The sequence below is a fragment of the Lactuca virosa genome, chromosome 6 (assembly GCF_052849685.1).
Source record: "Lactuca virosa cultivar CGN04683 chromosome 6, Lactuca_virosa_CGN04683_v6, whole genome shotgun sequence".
Classification (NCBI taxonomy): Eukaryota; Viridiplantae; Streptophyta; class Magnoliopsida; order Asterales; family Asteraceae; genus Lactuca; species Lactuca virosa.
In genome coordinates, this window is record NC_136431.1 from 242,465,998 (window position 1) to 242,472,261 (window position 6,264).

Sequence of the window (6,264 nt, forward strand, 5' to 3'; positions counted from 1 at the left end):
CCTTAATTCCACATCCAAACAAGGAAAAGGAAATAAGATAATTCATTAGTCCTAAGCCCTTCAAATCTTATTTATATATTTATACATATATAAACATGATTTTGGCAATTATAATTTGAAATATTTTATAAAAACTTTTTCAAAGAATTTAGCGGAGTTTACATGACTTTAAAGATTTAACATGGCTTTAAGTCATTTTGGAAGTATTTGGTAATCCTTAAAAGCATAAGGAAACCCTTTGTGTGATTATTATCACAGACAATTATTAACACAATTTATATTGTGTTCAACTTGTATTCCCCCCTAAAAAACATTTAAAAACCATTAAAAAGGTAAATTATAGGGGTATGAACTCACTTGATAAGTGGTGATTTGGGCAGCGTTTCGTTTCTATAGATGATCTTTCTCGAAGAAACTGCGAGTTTTTTATTAAAAATCGGGCTTTATGCGGGCAGCACTTAAACTGGAAAGAGGCTATCTTCTCGAGAATTTCAAGGCTTCGGGCCTTGCTTCGGGTTTTAGATACGATACCGGGGCCTTGGGGGGTCGTAAGAAAGTTTTGGGGGTGAAAATGTGAAAAAGGGTGAAAATGGGGTGAAAAACCTCTCAAATCCGAGAAGTCTCGCACCCTTTATATAGGGGTGCGAGGGTTCGGCCGAGGGGTGAGTCATCCGATAGGTGGCGAGGGTTCGGACAGCTAATGAATGCGAAGGCGAGCCAGCAGCCACGCGTCAAAAGGAGAAGCGAGGAGGGTGGCAGTCTCGGATGCGTGTCAGACCAGGAGAGGACCGAACTTCGGTCCAATCAGGAGGCGTCTATGACGACTTCGGACCAATCAGCAGGTGACTCGCGTACTTCGGTCCAATCAGAAGCGAACACGTGTCCGACACGTAGAAGCCTCGCATGCGAGGGTGACGTGGCCGAAGAGGGTCCATGCGAAATTTCCTGGTTTTCTAGATTTTTCGATTTTCGTGCCAAAATTTTGCGAAATTCATAACTTTCGCATACGAGCTCCGTTTTTAGCATTCTTTATATGCACGCGTAGGTAAAATTATACTCTACGAATTTTGTTTAGAGTTTGTCGGCTAATTTTGAATTTATTTTTAATATTATTATTTTTAACAGACCGGGACAGGAAATCCGTTAAAAATTCATAACTTCTTCATCCGACGTCCGTTTTCGTCTGTCTTTTTACCGTTGTACTACTTTTGACGAGACCTTCGATTCTTGTTTAAGTTGTGTCGGCTAAATATTGATCGATTTATAATTCGAATTTTTAGCTGTCTACTGCTAAACCGAAACTTAGAAAAATCATAACCTCCTCATACGAAGGCAGATTTTTACGTTCTTTTTATGAACGTTCTCGGTTTAACATATTCTACAACTTTCATTTAGATTGTTAAGGCTAAAAAAGCCTTTTATTGAAAATTCACTTTTTACACTGAACAGTGTTTTGCCAGTTTTGTCGCGGATTTTCGATTGGTCATAACTTCTTCGTTATAACTTGGATTTCAGTGTTCTTTATATTTTTGGAAACCTTGTTACAATCTCTACCACTTGGTTCATCCCAATCACGATTATTGATTAATTATTTTTGACCTAAATTTGACTGGTGTCACAAATAATTTCGTAGAGTAAGCTTTGAGTGAAAAACCGTGTGTTGTGTGCAAAGTACAAGTGTTAATTTATAGTCTAAACTAGCTAACAAGATGTTCGATATTTCGGGGATCCTCTATGACCAACTTCACGAACGTTATTTGACTAAGTATTCTGAGTCTTTAGCATAGTTGAGATGATTCTTCGTTGAGAATTGGTCTTCCCTTGACCACTTCTGCACATGTATTAGTTATGAACAAAATATAACCGCTATGAATGTTAATAAAAATCATAACGGTAATAGTCAGGATCCTGAGGTAGCTGAGGATCCTGGATATTTGAGGATCCGAAATATATTGAGGATCCTGGCCCTAACAATTGCCCCCAACTTATTCCTAAAAATATAAGTTTTAGTTTCGTAAATATTAAAGGAATAACTTAAATGAAAGAGATAAAAGGAGAGAGAGGAGTAATTTTTAGAAGTAACCCTTAACGGCTAGGTAATTTTGAAATCCAACGGGTAGATAACTAGTCGTTAATAGTCAAATTAGCCTTAATTCCTCAGTACAAATAGATATGATCAGTCCCTCAATCTCTTATTCGTTTTTCTTTGCTTTCCTTGCACTATCTTGCGATTATAGGTGATTAGAAGGTAAGTATTTCTTTTTCTTCCACGTTTTCACTTTTTCCGCCATGGTTCAAAAAATGGTCGTTTCCCGCAAAAGCATATTGGCCCTTCCTGACGATGACTTCGTTGATCAAGGGATCCTCTCTTACGAGGAGACGTGTTCCTTTGACGACAATGATATTGAGTCTTTAAGACTCAATGGAGCCCTTCCTTCCAAGGTTGTTTTCAGGCCCTTCGATCCTCTCATTCAGCCCAACTTCGTCTCTCCCACTTGCGTGTGTTTTCCTAAGTATCCCCTTCTCCTTGGGTTTGAGATATCCTTTTCCCGGGATTGTGTCTGAATTCTTCAAGGTGACTGGGATTTCATATATCTACGCCATGCCAATTGTCTGGAGGATCCTACATTGGATCGACCAGGTAAATCAATCAAAAGGCCTTGATATTGGCCTTTCTGTATTGGCCTGTGTATACGATCTCACAACCTTTGGGAATTCCCGTTTCCTCCTCAAGGTCAAAACCCATAGATATCCTCTAGTCCTGAAAACCAAGCACAACGATGGAGTTTGGAAATAAAGATACCTCTTCGTGAGACGTGACTCTGTTCCTAATGGGGGTCTCCTGTCGGATACATGGGTCAAAAAGGGTAGGATTCTTTAATATTAATATAAGGATCCTGGAATTCACATCTTCTAATTTTGTTTTCTTCTTTGCAGCTTTCAAATTCGAAGAGCTTGTTCCCGTTGCTGAGGATTCTGAAGAGGAGATTTTGAAGTTCTTAGCCTTTTCTGAAGCCGAGAGATCCTTCCGATTCAATCAAAGTATCCTGCAGGAAAGCTCTTCTGCCACTGACCTCATGTCGACTAGTAAAGATCCTTATTTCTTTTCGCTTGTGATGAAGATCCTTAGTAATTTTTTGCTATATATAGGATCCAAGGTCACTCGCTCCAGTGCTCGCTTCACTCTTGTTGATCTTAACACAACCATGTCGAAGGACCAGTTGGTGGTGAAGAAGGAGAAGAGTTCGTCTTCTCTTCCTTCCAAAAGATTAACTGTTGACTTGACAGTGAAGACCCCGGGATTCCGAAAAAGAAAAATGGTTGTGTCCACAGGTTTATCTTTGGAGAGCCTTGGAGCTGAGGAAGCGCTCCAGAAGTTGGTCTCTTTCTCCTAAGTTGTAAGTGTATATTCTATTCTCGTTTTATTTTTCATATTGTTTCTTGCTAACTCACTTTGTATTTGTCATAGGTCTTTGATCATGTTTCTGCTGATCTAAGGATCCGGGCGGAGAGGGTTGAACAAGCTCTTCAGGGACCGGAGAGGATGTGGAAGGCGACCAACGAGGATCTTCTGAGGAGGGTGGAGTTGCTCAGTAAGGAGAAAGCTGATAGAGAGGAGGAGCATGTGCACGACATGGAGGAAGTGATCTCTGACGTAAAGGTCAGTGTTGCGGTGGCTGTTTAGGAAGCCAAGATCTTTCTTCGGAGGATCTTTAAAATGCAGGTTCCTGGGACATGGACGTTTGGGGCGAGGCACTAGCCAAGATAACTGGCAAGCCTGCTACCGCCAAACAGGATCTTGTATTGTAGCTAACCGACAGAAGGGAGAAGAAGGGCATGGGCTATGTGAAGGGTTTTGAGCACTATAACATTCCTATGGTGCTCATACAACCCTAGATGCTTTGGATCTAAGTTTTCTCTAGTTATACATGTAATTTCATTTTTCCAAAGCATGAAGCCTAACTAGCATACAACTTTGATAATTGAAACATAAAACAAGTAAGATGATTACCTCTTTGTTGTAGCTTGTAGAACTTGGCCTTACAAGAGCTTAACACCTCAAATGTGATGCGTCAAATGTTTCACAAAACACCAAGAGCAAATGGAGGATTATGAGAGAGGTTTAGGGGGCACCCAAATCGGCTAGCTTCTTCTTAGAAAACTTGTGTGTCCGATTTTAGGGCTTAGGGGTTACATTTATAGTGTAGAATTCCAAGGGTCACTTGTAAACCCTAATCCATTCACTTAGGCTTTTGATCCAATAATTCATTTGGAGTAACACTTCATGGACTCTCAGATAAGCTTAGTCCATCACTAATCAATCATGGATCATTAGCCCAAACTATATGTATGATTGTTTTACATAGTCAATCCCTTTTAATTTAATTAGTCTCTTTTGATCACTAAATTAATTCCAAATTAATTCTTGATCAATACCAATTAATAATATGATTTCTCAATTAATATATTATTCTTATAATATATTAATAAATCACCAATAACCTCTTTCTCAAATATCCCACCTATAAAATTGCTCCGGTGAATGCAACCCAAATGGACCATGCTACTATCGGGTCAAGAACATACCAATTATAGTTGTGTGCTTAGACACCTAATCCAACAGTCTCCCACTTGGATAAGTCTAATAACTATAACTGCAAGTACGACTTCAAAAACCGATCAGCAATCGTAGCTCTCAAAAGTCGCTGTCAACTCTGATCAATGACACGTCCTTTAGATAAGGGATCATATAATCCTCTGTTATTCATGATATCGTGTGTACAAATACATGGAAGATAGTCATACTTATTGTCCAACAGTTTGTTTCTCGATTTCTGATTTGTTTGACATAGAACTTAATTGAACACATCAATTGAGTCCTGACCGGGCCCGACACATAAGTCAAAATAAAATCATCGAGGGGCCCAAGATATCTCTTTTATTCCTCTTAGTATAAAAGGAATACATAAACTTCGACTTATATGCTTGTACTAATTACTTGTTAAATTATACACAACAACACGTTTTATAACATCAAGTTACTGATGCGTTTACGCACTATCAATATACAACCAACTCGTAATCAACAAATCATATATCTCAGTTTAAATATTATATGATATTATCGTCTCACAATCACTCGTGATAAAATTCCATGAAGTGATTCATGTGAGCGTGGGTTTAATCCAATACTCAAATCTTATTTCAGGAGTATTCATGAACGTTGTAGCAAACTTTTGCTATGTCTAAAACACCTTAGACAATCTACAAGCCAATTCATGAAAATCTAACCTCATAGCCTACTTCCAAAGTATGATCGACTGTGGATGGTGTGAATAATCTTATCATTCTGGAAGTCAAAACATGTAAATTGAAACAATAGTAAACAATTGACACAAGATAGTAACTTTACTCATAAATAAAACTCTTTTTATTCAATCATCAAATGTAAATTATATTTTATCTATTACAAGTTTCTAAACAACTATCTAATCACTAAAACTAATATCGTCCTTCATCCCAATACTCCTAGCATGCTGCAAGTGGTTAACCCTACTCAGTCCCTTCGTAAGGGGATCTGCTGGGTTCTCAGCTGACGATACCCTATTTACTACGAGTAGTCCTTCTTCTATCCGATGTCTTATGAAGTGATATTTTCTGTCGATGTGCCTGGATCTGCATGATCCCTTGGTTCCTTGGTTTAGGCGACTACACTGTCGCTATCACAGAAAATCTCCATAAGCTCCTTTACAACTGGTACAACTCCAAGGTTTCCGATGAATTTCTTTAGCCATATCGTCTCCTTCGACGCTTCACTTGCTGCTATGTACTCTGATTCGCACGTTGAATCAGCTACAATCTCATGTTTGGAACTTTTCCAAGTTACAGCTCCTCCATTTAGGTTAAATACCCAGCATGACTGAGAGCGGACACTACAATAAAATTCCTGAATAGCTATGGAAAAGTGCTATGGAATAAAATTTTGTAGCTATGTTGCTATGGAATATGCTACGAAATGACTTTTCGTAGCTTTTTTGTTAAAAAATTCACTACGAAATAAACTTTCATAGCAAACCCCCAACTAGTTACTGAAAATTGTTACGAACTTGTAAGTTAATCTGCTATTGAATTGGTTACGGAATAAAATTACGTAGCTATTCTGCTACAAAAATTACTACGAAACTAAATTTCGTATCTATTCTGCTACAGAATAATATTTAGTAGCTATTATACTATGAAATTTGATTACGGAAGTTAATTTCG